Here is a 23,608-nt window from a genome sequence, read left to right on the forward strand (position 1 = left end):
GAATGTAAGGGACTGAAGATCAAGGAATTTTCCGTGTGATTGTGTCTCCTAGGAATGTCAGGGGGTAGAACCATAAAATCTCAACAAAATTACTCCTGACTGCTAAAACTGAAGGTGAAAAAAAGTAACAGCAGTAGACTCGCAAAGGAAGACAGGTGAAAGTCTGTAAAATCTCAACCTGACATAAAAACTGACAGAAAACCAAAATATATTGAGGTCAGGAAATACAGTATTCTGTGGGGAGGAGTACACTAATCAGCTATACAATAACAAATGGTCAGCCCTGAAAATTGCCTACAAGTAATATTATAAAGAGCAGAGTTTATTTATGTACATAGAAATATGGATGTGTAAAATTTAATGGAAATTCCTAGGAATACACAACCTCTCCAGCATATGCTCGTGGGAATGCAAGCTGGTACAGCCCCTTTGGGTGTCAGTGTGGTGATTTCTCAGAAAATTAGGAAACAACCTACCTCAACACCCAGTAATACCTCTTTTGGGTATATATCCAAAGGATGCTCAATCATGCCACAAGGACATGTACTCAACTATGTTCATTGAAGCATTGTTTGCCATAGCCAGAACATGGAAATAACTTAAATGCTCTTCGACCAAAGAATGGATAAGGAAAATGTGCTACATTTACACAATGGAGTACTACACAGCAGAAAAAATAACGATATCTTGAATTTTGCAGGAAAATAGATGGAGCTAGAAAACATCATTTTGAGTGAGGTAACCCAGACACAGAAAGACAATTATTATATGTACTCACTCATAAGTGGTTTTTAAATATAAAGCAAAGAAAAGCAGCCTACAATTCACAATCCCAGAGAACCTAGACAACAATGAGGACTCTAAGAGAGACATACATACAGTATAGACTAATTCAAAATTACAAACACTTGATAATTGATCTTAGCTTTTATGTCATGAGAGGAAAAACACAAGTTTCTCTTTTGAGAAATCATTAATGTAATGTTATTTAAATTTGATATTTAGGTGTTGATTAAGAATTGGGTGTCTTAGTTAGGATTTCTATTGCTGTGAAAAGAAATCATGACCAAGGAAATTCTTAAAAGAAATATATTTAATTGAGGGGACTCACATTTTCAGAAATTCAGTCCATTATCATGCCTGGAAGCACAGCAGCATGCAGGCAGACATACTCTGGTGGAGTAGCTGAGAGACCTACATCTTGAAGGCAACAAGAAGCTGACTGAGACACAGGGTAATATCCTTTACATAGGAAACCTCAAACCCTGCCCCCACAGTGACCCACTTTCTTAAACAAGACCATACCTACTCCAACAAAACCACACTTCATAAAAGTGCCATTCCCTATGAGATTATGGTGGCCAATTGAATTAAAACTATCATAGTAGGTGTTCTAATTTTAAGCTTAGTCTCTCAGTATTCCTCTCATATTCTTACCTCAGATAATATCATTTTGATAACCCACTGATTATTATAGTATCATTCTACAGATTAAAAATATTCTACTGTGGATTAGAAGCTTTAATGAGTATCTGTTTTTCCCTAAAATTAGTTAATTTGAATGTCCTTCTCTCTTAATATTTTATCAAACCCCAAATAAAATATGTTAAATAGAATTATATTTTATTAATTTTTTAAAATTCTGCGCATTTTCTCTCAAGTATGTTTTATTCTAGTGTCCAATCCATATTGTTAATACTTGTCATTATTTAAGTGGTTCTTCAGTTTTGTATAAGTTCCACACAACATTTTTTTCTATTCAAATATCTTTTCTTATTCTTATAAATCATTTTCTACCACTCAGCAATTGTCCAATGATCCATGCATTATTGTTTTTAGTTGTTGGTAATATCACAGGTCTTTGGTTGGTAAGCCACAGGTCTCTACTTACTCTGTCTTTTCTGTAACAGTAATTTATGAAAATGTCCTCAGCATTACTCATCACGAGGCAAGCTTTCACTGTATCACAAACATGAAAAAGAAAGAAAACTTGAGAACCATTGAAAAATTGTATATTATTTGTTAAAATAAGTAAAATTAATCATCTAGGAACTATAATACACAGTTGTATCATACCTCAACACTTGGTTTGTGAAAGCAAGAGAAGCAGACTTAAAGACATTCTCAGCTACATAAAGAAATTAGTGTTCAGCCTGACTTACCCAAGCCCCTATTTCAAAAATAAATATAAATACAAAAACAAATTAATAAAATGAAAAAATACACTTTAAAATAAAGAGAATACTGTGAAAAGGAAAATTTTACAGATTATTAAAATAAATATTAAAAAAATTTAAATTCATTACACCAGTAATAGAAGTTTAGTTCTAAATTTAATAAGTGTTTCTTTCAAAATCATGCATCACAAATATGTTTTGTAAAACTTGAAACTCATCTCAATAGTAATTGCATATGTCTTATACAATATTTAAAATACCATTCTTATCTTCATTTCAACTTCTATGCAGACTACATTGTATTTCTAAAATCCTAAATACTGAAGCCCAATATTCAATATTGTATTATTTGAATTTCAACCTTTTTGAGTTGGTGATTCAGGTAGAACTTTTATGACTACAAAGGGTCAAGGAGAGAGTGCTTCTCAAGAGTAACTCCCTTATTAAAATACACCACAGAGTCACAGTGCCATAATACACAGTTATAAGGCAGACATCTAAAATAAGAAAGCAGTCTTCAATTATTGACTTCCAAAACCCCAGACTCTGTAACTATGCAAAATAGATTTCAATTATTTTAACCCTTAAATCTCTAGTGTCTGAAAGGCAGATATGCTAGCACATTGGTCTTTTATTATAGCATTAGGAACTAAAAATGGGAATTTTATATTTAATTTATACATATTTTTCAGGACTGGACTGGTTCTCACTTTTTAGAATGTAATATATTAATAGGAAGATCTTCATATGAATGAATATAACTCATGTTCATTTAAGGACTCTGGAGATTCGAGACTACCACTTTAAGTCAATAGGCCCAGCTTAAACCATACATAATTTTTGATGTTCACATTTTTATTTCTTTTAATTAATTGATTGATTATTTAATAGGTTATTTCTTTATTGGTTTTTTGAGACAGGGTTTTTTTTTCTGTAGCTTTGGAGCCATTCTTGGAACCAGGCTGGCCTTGGACTCACAAGAGATCCACTTGCCTTTTCAGTGCTGGGATTAAAGACATTCACCACTACCACCTGGGATTTATTCTATTCTTTAAGATCCTCAAATAATTACTAATTATTCAAATAATTACTCAAATATTTACTAATATATATTCTATCATTGTATTTAATTATCAATTTCATCTTGCTATGATAAAACACCATGAGCAAAGTTACTTATAGAAGAAAAAGTACATTTGGGCTTATAATTCCAGAGAGAAAACAGTCTGTAGGAAGCATAGTAATCACCTGCAAGAAGGGTAGGTAAGCAGAGAAAGTTAAAAGAAAGTAAGATAAAACTATGAATTCTCAAAGTCCACACTCAATGGTGCAGTTTCTCCAGGAAGAAAAAGCCTCCTAAACCTCCACAATGACTGCTACCCAAGGGGAAATAAGTGCTCAAACACCTGACTTGATGAGGGATGGTTCATATTAAAATTTTCACAATCACTGATCACAATGACTGTCTCTATAATATAGTTTACCAATGAAAGTTAAAAATTTAAAGATTCTCTACCAGTCAATTATTTAATAACAAAGCAATTACGAGAAAAATGGTGTGGAAAAGTTGTCTCCACCAACAATGTATCAAATACTGGAGGTACACACACATTTGTATAAATTGCAAATATCTAGATTTAAGTCATATAAGATTTCAAATATGGAACAAATATATTTATAACATAATGAAAAGTGTAGAAATGGTAAGAAGTTTTCAAAAACTGGAAGTATTAATTCACTTGCATGCAAGGCATACAATTATGTCTGTTTAAGGAGTATGTTTTTTTTTAGTTTCATAACAAAATAAAGAGTACTAAGTAGAAAGTAAATTAGTATGTGAATTTTAATACCTCTAGGTTATAGAAATATCACATTTTCTTATCAATTATTTTTTTCATTATGAAATCCTTATTTTTCATTTATATATTATAATTCTAAAATGTTGAGTTAAATTTTTAAGATTCATTATTGACTAAGTTTATATATTTGAAGGCATAACAAACTGCTTCTACTCTCTTTATATATTAATAGGAAAACAGTAAGACAGTTTATAATAAATTCTCTAAGCTTAGCTAAATGATTAACTCATCACTGAGGAGGAAATTGTGAATTATATTAGCAAACTGAATCACTGTTACAAATGTACATCATTCCAACACACAAATTTCATTGGTGCTGAAATTTTATGTGAGGCTATTTCTCAAACTGATGAAATCAAGCCATATAAAAGTTATTTTAGTAATTCTCATTACCACTAATATTGTGTCAATTTTAGACATATCATAATAATCATGTGGACTGACTGAAAACTGCAATTGGATATCATCAAATCAGAGGCTGACTGTACTATCCAGTTTTGAAGCAAGAACAAGTGAGAGCTGCCAGAGCTTATGAGGGCCTAATACTTCATAATTTAACACTACCTCAATATGATTTTTAAGCTAACTAAACAACTGTGCCTGTATTTTCACCATGGCAATTTTGTAATTTTTTTATATTACAAAACTATATTACAGACAAATTAGACCCCATTACATTTGTATGCCCTCAAATAATCTATATGTGGGAAGTTTTCTTCTGTAATATTGTAATATTTGAGAGATTGTACATCAGGAAACTCATTTCAATAACTGCTTGTAACATGAAGCTTGTAGAAACATTTTTTTTATCATGTAACTTTGATCACTTATTTGTTCCAGAAAGTAGAACTGCTGTACTTGGAGTTAAGATGTGCTGATTGTGAGAGTCTTCTGTCTGTCAGATTTTTTAAAATAAGAGATATGTAATTATCTAAAATTTTGTGGTTGATAATCTCTTTTAAAGCTTATTATCATTAACCAGTGTTAATTTTGTTCGGTTTTAGTCAGAAACTTACCTGGAGTTTGTCAGACAACAGAAAGAAACTGAACGAGTATGCTTAAAGACCAAAATGTAGAGAATATGAGGAACCCAGAGTATGCAATGGGAAAAAGGAAAAAAATGGATGCTAAATCAATTAAGACAGAAACTTCTGGATGCTTGTTGAAAGAAGTCTGGGGCTAAAAAAATATGATCTGAATTAAAGAGTGAGGAATAAGATTTAGTGATCTTTTGAGTACTACAGGCATTCAGAAATAGTTGAGACTAACTGTTGACATCTCGGGTCCTAAGCAATGGGTTTGCAATTGTTGAAAATTGATCCATCTCTTTGTCTGTCTGTCTCTGTCTCTGTCTCTCTCTCTGTCACACACTCATAGGTGTATATTTCACAAGTGAACACATATTCACCTTTATTAGGAAAAAGTTTAAACTCATAGAAATAATTTTTGCATTTGATATTTTTTGCTTCTTTGTTTGGATTAATATCCAAGTCTGTGATTTGGTTCCATTGGTCTTCCTGTCTGTTTTTATGCCAATACCAGGCTGTTTTCAGTATTGTAGCTCTGTAGTAGAGTTTGACATCAGGGATTGTGATGCCTCCAGAAGTTCTTCTATTGTGCAGGATTGTTTTGGCTATCCTGGTTTTGTTTGTTTGTTTTGTTTTTCTGCTTTTCTATATGAAGTTGAGTACTGTTCTTTTGAGGTCTGTGAAAAATTTTGATCAGATTTTGATGGGAATTGCATCGAAAGCATATTTAACAAATGGTACTGGCATAACTAAATATCAAGATATAGAAGAACAAAAATAGACCCTTATCTATCATCATGTACAAAACTCAAGTTGAGATGTATCAAAGACCTCAACCTAAAGCCAGCCAACTGAACCATATAGAAGAGAAAGTGGAAAGTCCACTTGAATGTATTGGCACAGGAGAATATTTCCTAAATATAGCCCCAGCAGCACAAGTACTGAGAGAAACAATTAATTTCAGGGACCTCCTTAAATTAAAAAGCTTCTGTAAAGCAAAGGAGAACATGGTCAACAAGACAAAACAACAGCCTACAGAATAAAATAAAAGATCTTCACTAACCCTACATCAGATAGAAGTCTGATCTCCAAAATATACAATGAACTCAATAAATTGGTTATCAAAAGAACAAATAATCCAATTAAAAAATGGAGTACAGACCTAAACAGAGAAATCTCAACAGAGGAATCTAAAATGGCTCAAAGACACTTAAGGAAATGTTCAACATCTAAGTCATCAGAGGAATGCAAATCAAAACAACTCTGGGATTCCATCTTACACCTGTTAGAATGGGCAAGACCAAAAACACTGATGACAAGTTATGCTGGAGAGGTTGTGGGGAAAAGGGAGCACTTCTGCATTGCTGGTGGGAATCCAAGCTAGTACAGCCCCTTTGAATGTCAATTTGGTGATTTCTCAGAAAATTAGGAAACGACCTACCTCAAGAGCCAGTAATACCACTTTTGGGTATATGTCCAAAGGATGCTCAATTGTGCCACAAGGACATGTGCTCAACTATGTTCATAGCAGCATTGTTTGCCATAGCCAGAACTTGGAAACAACCTAAATGCCCCTCAACCTAAGAATGGATAAGGAAAATGTGCTACATTTACACAATGGAGTACTACACAGCAGAAAAAAATGACATCTTGAATTTTGCAGGAAAATGTATGAAGCTAGAAAACATTATTTTTAGTGAGATAACCCAGATACAGAGAGACAATTATCACATGTACTCACTCATAAATTGTTTTTAATCATAACTCAAAAAAAAAAGCCTACAGATCACAATCACAGTCAATTTAGACAACAATGAGAACACTAAGAGAGACAAACATAGGTCTAATCTACATAGGAAGTAGAAAAAGACAAGTTCTTCTGAGTAAATTGGGAGGATGAGGACTACGGGGGAGGGTACTTTTTTGTATGCATTGTCCCAATTCATATCAAAGACCTGATATTCTATAAATAATAGAAGAAAGGAAGTTTAAAACACAACTCATGGATATTTTCAGAGATTTTTGCCCTGAAGTTCTAAGTAGTAGAATACTTCCTGTTGTAGAAAATCTAATTTGTTTGGCATTGCTTGCTTTAATAACCAGTACACTCTAAAAATAACCTATGAACAATTAATCAGTTCATTTTGAAAGTTGTATCATATGTCTTCCAAAGATCCACCTTCAGCAATGTTGAAGTGTAAAACAAGATAGAGCTGGTATATTTTAGTAACATGTAGAATCCATAATACTTTCTTTAATTATTTTTCTCTCCTAATTGAGTTCTAAATAATCAGTACAATATAAAAACAGAACGAGTATTCTGTGAAATTTTCTAATCCTATGAAACTAATTCTTCTTTGTAACAACATTCATATTTAGGAAATTTTCAGTTTATAAGTGGAGCTTTCATAATGATAGTTGTATCTTTACTGTCTAACACTTTTATAACGTTTTGTTTTTATATCATGCTTTAAAAATGTATATTCTTTGGATTAGAGTTACCCACTTTGCTAAAATTTTACAGGGTCTTTGGCATAATCAGAGACAGTTGATGATCAAACAAACATAAAACAGTTCAAATAATTCAATGATCTAAATATTCCATCAAATAATCAAAGAAACCAATGTAAATTTACATGACACATGCATTTCTTTACTACGTCTATGTCCCTATGTAAAGAGGATTGTTTTGTGATTGTTATTTTATCACCATGTGTCATTACACTATCTATTTAGAAACTTGTACTGTCAAGTCAAGGATAATGTAAGCATTATTACTGAAGTTCAAAATGTTGTGCTTCTTCGAAATAGATACCTGTTGCAAGGAGCAGGCTCTTTTGTTCAGTCCACCAGGCTAGCTTCTTATGGGCTAATTTTTACATCTTAATTTAACGCATTTCTGTTAATCTGTATATCGCCACCTGACTGTGTCTTACCCACAAAATTCTAACCAGTGTCTGTCTCAAGCAGGATATCCATGGCATCTGCCACTCTGCCCTTCTTCCCAGCATTCAGTTCTGTCTACTCCTCCTACCTAAGTTCTGTCCTATCAACTAGGCCAAGGCAGTTTCTTTATTCAACCAATGAAAGCAACACATAAACAGAAGGACTTCCTACACCAGATACCCACAATTGTTAAGTTTAAAAAAAAATGAAGCCAGATATTCATTATGTATTACAAAATTATATTTATCATTATTCTTCAAAAATAAAGATCCTAATGAATTTAACTGTTTCCTTTAGCTCAGTTGCTCAAAGGATGAAAACACATGTATTTTTTTCCAGGGAAGGCATTTGAGGGTAGGAATAATTCCAAAATACACAGCTGAAGGGCTTATCCAGTTTTCAGCTTGATTCTATATCATTTTGTTTGATTTTATAACTCTTTATAGATTGTTTGTGTTTAAAAGCACTCTGCTTGCTAGGAATTTGATCAGTCATTAGAATTTTTGGCAAATGTTTTCTCCAAGTGCATCTAAATATAACCTATAAACAAAGTCACACAAAGTAATGTGCAGCTTGAATGATGATTTACCCTAATGATTCCACAGCATTTAATAGATACAATAAGAGTTATGTTTAAGGGATTTTTTTCTCTCCTTGAAGCTTTGGGAAATATATGAGTAAATATAGCTGACTTTCCACAAGAGGGCTTCATGTTTCAACTCAGCATTATCATACTTATTTGGCGACATGCCCAGAAAAACCTATTGCTTGTTAGGTGATTGAATCAAAAAGTTTCTGTTGGGATATTTTACCTTTTCTATGTTGTAGGCCACTTGTTTGTTTTCCCAACCACCCAGGCTCCAGAAATAAACACACAGAAACTATATTATTTAAATCACTGCTTGGCTAATCACATAAGCATATAGCTAGCCAGATCTTATATAGTATTAACCTATATATGTATTTCATATTTTACCCTGAGGTTCATGACCTACCAGCAACATACCAACAGCTAGCTCTTTCTCTGGCAGTAGTTTCATGGCTTCTCCTTGTCTCCAACTCTGTAACATGAGGGCCTGCTTGTTGGGGTTTCTGTCCTGCCCTATTCCCACAGTCATTAGGTCCCAAAGAAAATCACACAGAAGTCTCCATAATTTATAAACTGATTGGCCCATTAGCTCAGGCTTCTTATTAGCTCTTTTAACTTATATTAACCCATTATTCTTATCTATGTTAGCCACATGGCTCAGTACCTTCTTTGGCGGGGTAGGTCACATCTTGCTTCTTCCATGATCTGGGCAGGACTGAGGAAAGAGCTTCCTTCTTCCCAGAATACTCCTGTTCTCATTGCCCCACCTCTTCTTCCTGTCTGGTTTCCTGCCTATACTTCCTGCCTGGCTAATGGCCAATCAGCATTTATTTAAAATATAATTGACAGAATATTGGATTGTCTCACACAATGCCTCCTTTTTTCCAGCATTCGGTTTCATTTTTCCCACCTCACTCTACTCTACCCTATCACAGGCCTAAGACAGTTTCTTTATTAACCAATGATATTAACAGCATACAGAGGGCAGCCCAACATCAGTTCTAGAAGTATTTATTTGTGCTTAGGCTTAGATTTTACAAAAACACAGACATACTTATACTTGAGGGTGAGGTGGCTTGGGGCTATGGAGAAATGGGATGAGAAGCGTGAGAAGGGGAAGATGGGAGGAGCTTGAGGGATTGGGATGGTTGGGATATAGGAAGGGTGGATATGGGAGCAGCGAAGTATATATCCTAACTAAGGGAGCCATCTTAGGGTTGGCAAGATACTTGACTCTAGAGGGGCTTGCAGGTGTCCAGGGAGATGTCCCCAGCTGGTACCTTGGGCAACTGAGGAGAGGGAACCTGAAATGATCTTATCCTATACTGATGAATATCTTACATATCACTTTAGAACCTTCATCTGGCGATGGATCGAGATAGAGACAGAGACTCAATTTGGAGCAATGGTCTGAGCTCTTAAGGTCCAAATGAGGAGCAGAAGGAGGGAGAACATGAGCAAGGAAGTCAGGACCACGAGGGGTGCACCCTCCCACTGTAACAGTGGAATTGATCAATTGGGAGCCCACCAAGGCCAGCTGGACTGGGACTGAATAAGCATGGGTTGAAACTGGACTCTCTGAACATGGCGGACAATGAAGGCTGGTGAGAAGCCAAGGACAATGGCACTAGGTTTCGATCCTAATACATGAACTGGCTTTGTGGGAGCTTAGCCTGTTTGGACGATCACCTTCCTGGACCTAGATAGAAGTGGGAGGACCTTGGTCTTCCGGGAGGGCAGGGAATTTGAACTGCTCTTCAGTATGGAGAGGGAGGGGGAATGGAGTGGGGGGAGGAAAAGAGGAGTGGGGATAGGAAAAGGGGAGTGGGGGGAGGGGGCAATATGTGGGAGGAGGGGGAGGGAAATGGGAAACAGGGAGAGGTGGAAATTTTAATTAAAAAAGAATAAAAATAAAAATAAAAAAACAAATATTAATTTTACTTACATGTTTTGATTCATATATTATCTACATACATAAACTTCAATCAGTTCTCTTTACGATATTCTTTTATCAAAGATAATTCTGGTTGACTTTATAAGTTAATGTTATTACAAGAAAAAGTAGTAGGAAATGTGTGTATTTTTGCACTCAGACATATAAATGTCTCTATCTTAATGTTATAAATATATTTTGGGTATATATAAATATAAAATATATAAATATATAGTATTTAATTTCTTTACATATAAAATATTGTATGATTATGTATACATATAATTTGATCATATATTTGAAAATTTCTCTACATATTTAGAAATAGATTTATTATTTGAAAATAACATTGAGTGTTCAGAGTTTAGTGATATCTGCTGTAAGAGCTTAGGAGACAAAGTTATTGAAAGACTTTCAGATGATGGAAGCTTGTTTTATGCAATTTCAGAGGGAAGAATGACAGTCCTTAAAATAATCTCTATGTGATATTAATGTGATATATTGAATTAAAACTCCATGATTTATGGTCATCTGGAGTTGAATAATCACCTGAGATAAACAAGAGATCAACACAACATAATGAAACTTTGCTTCATTAGAACAATCAGCACTACTTGTCTTTGACATGAAATATTTTGGAAGTCTTTATTCAGGATCTTCACACAGATCTATAATCAAGGCTGAATCTCAAGCTGGAAATAGAATTTAGAAGTGTGTAAGAGTCTCCACTCTGATAGTTGTTTGAAGGCCAGAAGAAGTTACATAGCACAGCAGAAACTGTCTCCACTGTAACAGTCAAGCAGAGTCCATGAGGGGAAATACAACCTCAGTGCAGCCATCACCATGAGATTGCCACCAAAGATACAATAACTGTGACAAAGTCATAAAATTGGAAATTCCCACCCCCCATTGGAGCCATGAAGTTTTTAAGTGAGTTCCAGATATTGGACATTGATATATTTGTACTGTTGGATTTTTGTTTGGTTTTGATATTATTATAGTTGTGCTATAATTCTTCCATCTTTGACTAAGAAAGTTATATGTTATGGATTTTAGAGGTTACCATATTTAAGACACACATGCATACACATTTGTTTTTTGAGAAACAATTTTTCTGTGTAGCTTTGGAGCCTGTACTGGAACTCTTTCTGTAGACTAGGCTGGCCTAGAAGTCTCAAAGACTGACTTCCCTCTGCCTCCCAAGTACTAGAATTAAAGGCATGCACCACAACTGCCATGACTGAGCCTGACATTTTAAAAAAGAACCTGAACTATAAGTCTTTTGAAAATTTAAAAGGCCATTGGAGTTTTCAAAGTCAGACTGTGTTTTATATTGTGATGTTAACATACAATTTTGCGGACAAACAAGAAAATACAGATGATTGTTTATAATGGTGGGCTTTTATGTCAAAGTTGACAAAAACTTGAATGTGATAGATAATTTCACTTGTTAACTAGAGAACATGGAACCACACCGAAGAAATTGTGTCTACAAGAGTAACTTGTGAAAACAAATTGAAATATTTTCTTAACTGTTAATTGATACAGGAGTTTCCTTATACCATAGTAATGCCATAATCAGCATTTCCCTATTATCTTAGTTGTGTCTTCTAGAGTTTATGACCTCTCTAATCCTGGGATTTTGGCTAAGTTTACAATATCAAATGATGAATACCTTATTAAGTTGGCCTTAAGTCCAATCCGACAGTCATTGATTATTCCCAAGAGAACAATGACGTGATTTTGCCATTGGGTGTATCATACGAGGGTGGTTTCTACTTTAGTTTACATGACTTAGACCAAAGTAGGAGTGTGGATACCTCTTCTCCCTTCTCAGCATAAATAGCTTTGAGAGATAAGCATCAGGGAACAGGACTTTCTGTCAGCACAGTTTGTTTTCTCTAATTCTGTGACTGAAGTTTACAATGTTTTCATGTAGGGAACATTACCTAAGAGGGGATAGAAAGTCAAAAGGTGTATATGACTGCTACAAAATTATGAGCATGACAGAATTGTAGTTGTAGCATTTATAAACTCTTAACATTCGTAGTTGCCTGAACAATACCTGTACAAGTCCACTCTCCTCAACCTTCTGGCAAATATGTGAAAAGGGGTCATGTGGCTTCTACTCTAGTTGAAGAGCTATGAACAACATTGGCTAATAGGAAGGATAAGTCAGTTTTTTCAGCATCAGGCTACCTCAAAAGTTGCCAATACTAAAGTAGTCAGTACTACATGTATGTACCTCTAGGAAATACTAAGTGGACTCAGGAAATTTCATATACATTTATGTGCATATGTAGTAAATGTTATCTATAAGAATAATTATTGATAAAACAAGCATGAATTTGGAAGGCAATGTGTGGTACAGGACTTGGAAGGAGTTGGTGAGAGATGGAAAGGTAGATATAATCAAAATTTATTGTATTGAGGTATGCAAACAAGTTCAAGGGATTTATTTTTATTTAAAATGTGCACTAGAGTTTGAAGAAAGTGTTATTAATTGAGATTATCATTCTATACCACAAAAAATTGAAGAATGTCAACATAATGGCTAGTTAGTTCAAATGTTATAATAGATTGGTAAATTTTTCTCTTAAGGACACATAATCATACGAGCTCTGGGAATCTCATATGAGTCCACTTAGTATTTCCTATAGGCAGATACATATAGGACTGACCACTTTAGTATTGGCAACTTTTGAGGGAGCCTGATGCTGAAGAAAACTGACTTGTCCTTCCTATTAGCCAACTAATATCAGAAAAGTGCATGTATGAAATTTAAGAGATAGTAGTAGTAGTAATATCTCTTGGTGTATCAGATGACCTGAAGAGAAAAGGTAAGTGAAACAATTTGATGTACAGAAAAAAAGTTATAACTGGGGATACTGAAAGATTGAAGAGTAATTTGACTCTCAAATAAGAAGATTTGGAATGATTTTGAAAAAGAAATGTCCACCTTACAGAGCATAATTTAAAAAAAGAATCCTAGCTACTTACCAGAGAATGGATTGGATGAAAAGAGTAAAACTAAGGTACATGATTTCAGGAGGACAGAAGGCTGTTGAGAATATCAGTGGCAGGTAGAGAAAAGCAACCCTAAGCATTGCTTAAATGAATCCTAATGATAACATGCTACCATCTTTAAACAGATTCTTTAAATGGTCACAATATAAAATATGTACCTTTATAATGATTCTAATTAGAAAGTCTGTTGGTGTGACTGTTTAAATACATTTGTGGATATTTATACCTAAGACACTTAGAATGCAGTAAATAATTGAAAATATTCTTTTTATGCTTTATTACATTTCAGTATTTTAACTTCAGTATCCTATATATATATTACAAAAACCACTTCATCAGACACGTCGAAATGATGTTCACTAGAAATTGTGTTTTAAAATACAATAAAAGATATATTTTAAATGAAACTTAGGTTGCAGTCTTCTCTTAGGCTGAAACACAGTGTAGTCTCTCGGGATGAAATCATTGTACAGATTGGAATCTGGTATAAATTCATGTCTGCACTAGAATATTTTTTCTCTTTCATGTAATCATATTATCTTTAGCATGCTTTGCTCAACGGTGTCTATGATCCTTTTGTACTTTATTATTGTGATTGTTCATGGCCAATTTTCCTCCTTAATAAACCCTTCTTATTTTCAGAAAGAGGCTTTTAAGCTGACGAGCAGTCTCTATTTATTTTCCTCATCACAGAGCCTCTGGTGGAATGCCATTTCGTTATCATTAGCAACCCAGGTGAGTCTATTGAACCTACAGGGTAGGGACAATCTGTGCCTGATGAAATGCTTCAACTTCCAGTTAGGGAAATTTTGTTCAATCAATATAAAGTGCTGAGGTGACACATCCTGCTTTAAACTGTGCCGGGTGTTTTTAAGTAGTCGACTGCGATACTCGATGTCAAGGTACTACAATGATGTATTTAAGTTTGAAATGGTTTGCTGACTTGGAGTGCAATAAATTCACTGTTTGTGAGTGATAATTACAAGATTGACTTTCCAGAAGTTTGGCAGAGTCTTACCATTCTTCCAGAAAATGCTAAGAGTGAGCTCTATTTTACTTAATGTTCTGTTTTAGGGGAATCTTTTCAGCCCTTTCAAGCAAAATAACAGAGTGAATCAGATAAGGGTCTTTTATGTTATGCACATAGCACATTCTTACTTTACTATAAAAGATGCCCATATTTTCATGAAAAGGATACAAGGCAGAGTATTCAAGAAGTCATCTGATTGATATCATGGTGAAAAGATGAGATATTAGACATTTCTGTTAAGTGGACATAAAGACAAAATATCCATAATATCCAAATGAATAATCAAAACAGTAAATACTGAAGCCTGGTACAACATTAACATTGTAACTATTTCTATGCTCCAATCAATTAAGCAAAGTAAGGAAAAAAAGAAAAGTTGGCATTTAGTTCTTCTCAATAAATATATGGAGATTTTTTCTTTATTCTAATATAGAAGAGGTGTTTGTAATCTTAATCTAGAAGCAGTTTTCATTAAGGATTATTCCTAAGAAAATATAACCACTAAAAATTCTGTCAACAGCATCATTAGTGTATGGTGATAGTCACTTGCATGATTTATTCATTGTCATTGTTTTCTCCCCAACAGTACTGGCTACTTGATTTAATATTGGAATACCTTAATTGGAGACCTAATTCACAAAACACAGAGAAGACATGTGATTGTTCTAAAATGGGAAAATAATATTTTATAAAAATAGTTTCTGAAGTGTTTTGTTCTTGATGGTAGGACAGTATGATAAAGCTCATAATACCTGGGATTTAATTAAGAATACTCAAGTAAGAAAATTTTTTCTTAGCTAATTTCCTAAATACTAAAAAGCAGATGTGATTATAAGCATAGACAAATAATGAGAATTCTGGCTTCTTATACATTTCAATTTAGGTTGGAGAATTAAAATTTTCATATAATAAAAACAGAAAATGTGGCCGGGCAGTGGTGGCATATGCCTTTAATCCCAGCACTCGGGAGGCAGAAGCAGGCGGATCTCTGTGAGTTCGAGGCCAGCCTGGTCTACAAGAGCTAGTTCCAGAACAGGAACCAAAAAGCTATGGAGAAACCCTGTCTCGAAACTCAAAAAAAAAAAATATGGTATAATATATTTATAGCACATTTTGGTTCAAAATATTTACTTAAACAATGATAGTAAATGGGTGGTTGCTAGAAGTCAGTCGTATACTGCCCAGTATGTCTGTTTTACCAACAGGGGAATAGATTTCCACTTACCAAAGATAGTTATTTTTGTGTGGTGTGGTGTGTAAGACTATTTTATGAAAGAAATTAAACAGAGCATTAGAAATCATGATAAATGTAATCTTACATAATGTCCTGTTCAATTGTAATTCACTAAAGTGTTTAGTAGTGGAATTGAATTTCGCTGAAAGTCATTTCCTATCATCTACAGGCTGTAAAAGAAGAGTATGATGAAAAATATGTACAAGCTATATTAATCTATGAATTGGAACTGAGGTCCTTATATTCGCTTAGAAAATGAATAACACAGTTATCATCTTTGCCCAACTGCCTCCTTTAGTTTGTATCTGAACTATTCTCCCTAAGATTCTGGTTTAAAACTTTGCTTATGGCGCCCAACGTGGGGCTATTTTGCCCCTGCCCAGGCACGGGGGGGGGGGGCGGAGGGGGGCGCAAGCTCCATCTTCAGCCTTCATTGAGGATTCTAAAGTATGAAGTTTGTCCATTAGAGATAACATCTCATCTTTGGATATAATTTTTATAGCATAAACCGTGCCTTCTTGTATTGACAATCTTTCCACCAATCTGTCATGAGCTTTAGACAAAATCCGATTGTCACATTCAGCAGTTTTGATTCTCTCAGTTGATGTTTCAGTTCCTACTGAAAGGGACTGAAGCTTACGATCTAAATTAGCTGTTCCCTCTTCCATAGTAATGAATTTCTCCTTAATATCAGCCTGTACCTCTTCTAAATTTTGTTCAGTTTGTCGAGTTATGTTAAACAAAGATATGTTCTCTGCCTGGAGAACTTCAAACTGATTTTTGAGAAGATTGTTGTCATTCTCAATTGTTTTTAAGCGTTCAACCTCGTCTCGTAAAGACTTTATCATATTTCTATTATCAAACCATATAGTACCAAGGAAAACTATGAAGCCCAGAAAGATCCATATCTTTGGGCTGACAGACACTTCTTGTAAAATCTCCCACATGGTACAATTGAAAATGCTGTTAAAGTCTTGAATGGTAATGTTTTCAGACATTTTTCCTATTTATAAAAGAAAATTATTTACCTGTAATGACGTTTTCCTGCCAGTGGTGGCGAAAGAAATGCTCCCGAGTCCACGTGGTCTAAGCCAGAGCTGGTCTGAAACAATTAACTCAAAGCAAAAATTATCGTACTGCCCGACAAGCTAGATTGGTCGCGGAAGGGGTCACTTTGCTGCTGTGGCGGCTTTTGCTTCAAAACCGCAGGTGCTTCTGTTAATTCAGGCAGTGGGGCTTAGCCAAGCCAGGCAAGGAGCAGTTACCTGCTCTGGCCTGAGTAAGTCTGAAAGAAGGGGCAGGCCCACTGTAGGCATAAGGGTCCCAGTGGGGGTCGATGCTCTGCGATTGTATCATGGCCTGGAATGGGGGAAGGGAAAGCGAGCAGGGAGTGTGCTGTGAAAAGTAGCAGGCTGAACTCACCCAATCACACTTCCTGAGCTCTGGTAACTAGCTTGCTCGCAAAGGCTGGGAAAGCCCGCTGCTTGTATTTCAACAGAGTGGCGCTCAACGTGATTAACTAATGCCACGTAAAACCTGAGAGGGCTTAAAAAGGACAGAGAATTTAAGACATATTTTTGCTGTTTCTGGGTTGTGTGCCGCAAAGAAATTGTCCTGACTCAGCAGCAGGAAAAACTGGCTGTTTTAAAATGCCAGCTCTCTGGGCTGTGCCGCCATTGCGATCTCTGTCTGGCTCCTGCGGGAGACAGAGCTTTTGAATGGAGCATCAATGGCTTGCTTGATGGCAATGTGGACTGCTATGTGCCTGGAACTGTGTGTGACTCAGGGGCACCAAATGGCTCTGAGGCAGGAGTGGCTCAGCTCTGCCATGCTGAACTGTGTTGATCTCAGGCAGGAACTACCGTAATTACCATAACAACAGTGCAGTTAAGGTTTAGACTGGCAGTAAACAGGCAGTACCCTATTACCTCTATATGGTGCAACTTAGGTTTTTAAGAAATGCTTAACATTTTAAGAAATGCTCCTGGATAGTAAAAAAATTACAGATTCACAATAGAACAGATTCAGACACTGTTGGATGAATGTACGTAGGCTTGAGAGAGAGAAAAAAATATATATAAAGAATAAAGTTAATGTCTTAAAAAAAGGGTAACGTCTTTAAAGAGACAGAATACAGATAGTTTTAGATTAAAAGAAATAAAGAAAAATAAGCCACATAAAAATGGAAAATTCACAGAGAGTCTGGATTATGTACATTGTGTTTTCTTTAAAATTTTTGACTGTGAAGGAGCTAAGTACAGAGAGACATTTCATTATATGGGCTGCCAAGCGGAACCAGAATGGATATCATAAGGGTACTATGATTTCAGAATTTGAGTCTAAGGATATGATGCTTTGGAGAGAGTCTTTTGTTTTCACAGAGAACGAGACCCTGTTGATTATTTCTATCCCAATATGGTATGATAGACCACGCCCTCCTGAAAGGTTGGTGTGAACACCTTCAAAAAATTACTTCGCTCAACTGCCAATTGAGATGACCCTGGAACACAGGTTATACCATGAAAGACCTAATTAATGACGCCCCCATTCAGCAGAAAGCAGTTTGGAGAGAAAAAACTGTGCCCATATTACCAAATATTGTTTATAAATGTTCTTTTCCATTTAAAGGGGGAAATGATATAGGTATGAATAATTTGCATTGGTATGGATTTTAAAGTCAATTTTGTTATGTGTATATGTATTTCTGATCTTGATTAAGGTATTGTGATTGTGTAGTCCATTTAAAAATGTAATGTATAATTAGGAAATATAGGTTGCTAATGGATAATCATCAACAATAGTCAAATTTGTAGTCACGTTAGTTAGATTTTCTAGATATATAGAGATATATTTCAGTTAGATAGGCATTCTTCATATCTTTCAAAGACTGCAGAATATGGCATTTAAATGTTTTAATAACTTAGGACTTTTTATGACAATGAGACACGTCTGCTCCTGGCAGCACCAATCTACTTCAAGAGGAAGATGGGCATCGAAGAGGCTCCTTATGGAGTTGGTTATCCATTTGGGCATGAAACTGCTTTTGCCTGGACTGATGCATGAACTGGAAACAAAGAACCTGGAGAAAGAGGACTGCTGAACTTGCCTAAAGGTGAGATGATCTTTAGGGATTTCTGACTCATGAAAGAGTCTGCGAGACATTCTGCAGGACACAGCAGAAAGTGACTGAACTGTCTTTGGAAATTTCCTGCTTCATGGAAATGTCTGCTGGATTCTATGGGCCTGTTGGCCGAAGATGGATGCCCCAACGGTACAGAGGAACTTTGGGTGACTGTCCAGGCAGCAAGATGTCTCTGCCATTTCTAGAGTTTTCTTATTTCTTGTTTACTTAGGTAATATTATATCCTTCTGGAGTCTTTGATGGAGTTGAAGAATAAATAGATAGTTATAGTTTTCCTTAGTTATGATAAAAGATAAAGTAGATATAAATATTGTAACTGTAACTTTCTTGATAACTGTTTTGTTATATGTAATTTTACTATGTTAAAGTTAAAGTCTTTCTTTTTTGTTTAAACAGAAAAAGGGGAAATGATGGAGGTGGGTCTTGCATTTATCTGTTGCTTTCATTGGTTAATTAATAAAAAAAACTGCTTGGCCCTGATAGGACAGAAAATTACATAGGCGGAGTAATCAGAACAGAATGCTGGGAGAAAGAAGCCAAGTCAGGGAGTCGCCATGATTCTCCCAATCCAGACAGATGCAGGTTAAGATCTTTCCTGGTAAGCCAGCTCGTGGTACTACACAGAATATTAGAAATGGGTTAGATCAATATGTAAGAGCTAGCCAATAAGAGGCTGGAGCTAATGGGCCAGGCAGTGATTAAAAGAATACAGTTTCCATGTAATTATTTCAGGGCATAAGCTAGCCATGCGGGCGGCTGGGTGCCGGGGACGCAGCCCAACCACTTTTATTACTACAATGACAGGCCTATAATGGGCAGAGTAGTTAATTGGTGTCTGAAGGACATCTGTCTAGGACTTTCTGGCTTTCATGATTTTCATTGAGAAGTTGGGGGGGGGTAATTCTGATTCTGATATGTCTGCCTTTATGTTATTTGGCCTTTTTCCTTTTCAGTTTTTCATATTCTTTTTATATTTTGTATGTTTTATATTTTGATTATTACATGACAAGGGGACTTTTTTATTTTTTATTTTTGGTTCAGTCTATTTGGTGTGCTGTAAGATTATTGTACCTTCATAGGAATCCTTCTTTAGGTTGGGAAAATTTTCTTCTATGATTTTGTTAAATATATTTTCTGTGCCTATGAGCTGGAGTTCTTCTTCTATTCCTATTATTCTTTTTGGTTTGGTCTTTTCATAGTGTCCTAGATTTCCTGGATGTTTTGTGTTAAGAAGTTTTTTGGATTTAACGTTTTCTTTAACAGATAGATCTATTTCCTCTATAGTATATTCAATACCTGAGATTCTCTCTTCCATCCCTTGTATTTAGCTCGTTATGCCTGGATCTGTAGCTCTCATTTGCTTAGCCAGATTTTTCATTTCCAAAATTCTCTTGGCTTGTGTATTCTTTATTGCCCCCATTTAAGTTTTCATGTTTTGAACTGTTTGAACTGTTTGCTTCACCTGTTTGGTTGTTTTTTCTTAGCTTTCTTTAAAATATTCATTGATTTCTTCCAATTTTTCATTTGTCTTTTCCTCCATTTTTAAGGGAATTTTTCATTTCCTCTTTAAAAGTATCCCTCATCCTCATAAAGTTACATTTAAAAGTGTTTTTTTTTCCAGCTTCTTCTACGTTTGAATGACCAAGTATTCCTGTAGTATGACCACTGGGTTCTAGTGTTACCATATTGCTTTTTAATTTGTTAAACTAATTCCTCCATTGGTGCCTACTTCTGGGTTCTGGTGTTACCATATTGCTTTTTAATTTGTTAAACTAATTCCTCCATTGGTGCCTACTTATCTCTTCTTCCAGTTGGTTCTGACAGTGTCTTTGCCTCTTGGCCCAATCCTTGCTGCTGCTGTCTGTGTCTTTGGGAGCAGCTGAGGTCTCATTTGGCCTGTTCTCTTGGTCCTCTCTGTGCAGGCATAACCTGTGCTTCAGAGTTCATCTCATGGTCTTTTCTGTACTGTGGTAGCCTAGGTTTCAAAGTTCCCCTGAGATCATGGGGGATAGGAGTGTTTGTGAGCAGAGTGGGCCTTGTAGCTTACAGGATTCCATCAGTGGGGTGGGGTGTTGCAGTAGCCTGACTGCTGGCTTGGTAGAAAATTTGAAACAGGTGGGGAAAGAGTCTAGAGGCTGGGGTTTCCACCTGGGTAGATGATGAACCTCTTTGTCCTCTGTGCAGTCACAGTCTGTGCTTCAAGTTTCCTCTGAGTTTAAGGGGCATAGGAGGGCTTGAGGACAGAGTAGGACTTATAGTTTACGGGATCCAATGGATGGAAGTGTTGGAGCAGCCTACCTGCAGGAAGCTTGCCGTCTGGTTTGAAAAATTATTTCATACTCTTAGGGTTTAATTATTTATTGTGTGTGGGTGAGGGAGCTTGGGTATTTATATGCCATACTGCATGTGTAGAAGCCAGAATGAAATTAATTCTCTCTTTCTCTTATGTGGATTCTAAGAAGATAAAACTCAGGTTGTGATGGTTGAGGGCAAGACTTTTTGTGCACAACCACCCTAATGGCTCATAATTTTAAGTTTTAAATAAACATTGTAAAAAGCTAGAGTAAAACCTGGATGATATAGCGTCCACATTAAAACAAACTCTCAACATTTGTGAGGAAAATAAGTCTGTTCCAATCATGACTAGGTGTCTATGGCACCATTGTTTATTAAGAAGTAGCAAGTAATAGTCAACTACCTCTAGCATTTACATGGGTGAAGCTATTTATGATAGTTAATCTTCACTGCCAATCTGATATTTAAAACCAGCATAGAAACATGCTCTGGGTATTTATATATTGAGGTGATTTCCAAAAAATAACATTTATCTAAATAAAGAAGTCTACCATGAATGTGAGCAGAAGTGTGACTGTGGTTGTATTCTCAGGCTTAATAGAAAGGAGGAAGCCAACATTCCTCTTTTTCCCTATCCTAACTGCTGATGCAATGCCATCAGGTTCACCATTTATTCCTTTTCATTGACTCAGTGAGCCTTATAAACCCTCCCTCCTCTGGTTTTTGTTAGGAATATGCATATATGTTTGCATTTGTATTCAAACATATGGATGTATTTGTATATTTGTATGTAAATATATGTACATATAGGTATGCATACATATACACATGTATGAGAGAAATAACTACTCTAGTGTTTTAACAGGAAGCTTGATATGTATATGTATATATATATATATATATATGAGAAATAACTACTCTAGTGTTTTAACAAGAGGCTTGCTCATAAGCAGATGTTATCACTTGATGGATTTGGACAGTAGACTACTTATTATTAGCAATACTATTGGATACAGAAGGACAGACAACTCTATAATTTTAAACAACAAAAGAGTTTTAGAACTGATAAAAATTATTGCCAAAATATAAGGGCACAGGACAAACAAATATCAAATTTTAAGTACATGCAGCTTTTCACGTAGAAATGTTAACCAAAAGCTTATCTATTTACATGAAAAATTCTGTGAAGTATTGGCTTCCATTCACATTCAGGGATTGAATGTTCACTGTGCTAGGTATGATAATGAGAGAACTGCTTTGTTATCTCTTTGATCTTCTCTATGGGCTCATTAAATTGGGTTTATCATTAATATTTATAAGTTGAGAAAAGGAGGTTTAGGAAGGTTAAGTTGCTCAGGATCAGTCAATTAGAAAAGTAGGAAAAGACAGTTTTTCTCCCAAATCCTTCTTGAGATGGTAACAGTAACTTAAAAGAATATTTTTTCTAGAATATATTTCAATGAAAATAATATCAAAAATAAAAATAAATGCAGCCACAGCAATCTAAATTTCCAGTTTACTGTATCGAATAACACTCTTAGACTTTATTTATAGTTTAAATATTTTATCTAAAAATATTTCATTTACTTTTATTTTGTGGGAATAAACATGTTCCTCCTTCACATAAGCAAGTGTCACACAATGACTGTGAAGGCCTCAAAGGGGTGAAAGATACTGTAGAACTGGAGGTAAAAATGACTTTGTGCCACCATGTCTGTACTGGGAACTGCACCCTGGTGATCTGAAGAGACAGTAAAAGATCTGAACTGCTGGGACATCTCTTGAGTCTCCCAATTATACAATGTAAACAAAAAAACTTCTTAAAATTTTTCTTTAATTTGAAGAAATCATACTTTGAAAAGTAATCTACCTAAAGAATCTAGAGTATTTGTTTAAATATTATTTTATAAGCTATGCTTAAAATACTTTGAAAGTACTCATTCTTTTTTAAATTTACTTTATTTATTTATTTATTTATATCCTCAACACAGTTTCCTCTCTCTTTCCTCTCCTCCCATTCCCTCTCCCAACCTTCCCTCTGCTCTGAAACTTACATAATACACTTCTCTGTTTCTGTTCAGAAAAGGGTAGGCCTCCCATGGGTATAAACAAAGAATGACATATAAAGTTGCTGTAAGACTAAGCGCCTTGCCTCATATTAAGGCTGGGCAAGGCAATCCAGTATGAGGAGTAGCTTCCCACGAGCCAGCCACAGCGTTAGGGACATTCCCTGTTCCTATTCTTAGGAGTTCCACAAGTCTCACATATATGTAGAGAACCTAGGTTGGTTTCAGGCAGGCTTCCTGGTTGTTGGTTCAGACTGTTTGACTTCTTATAAGCAAGGTTAG

Source organism: Chionomys nivalis, chromosome 5 (assembly GCF_950005125.1).
Source record: "Chionomys nivalis chromosome 5, mChiNiv1.1, whole genome shotgun sequence".
NCBI classification, from domain to species: domain Eukaryota; kingdom Metazoa; phylum Chordata; class Mammalia; order Rodentia; family Cricetidae; genus Chionomys; species Chionomys nivalis.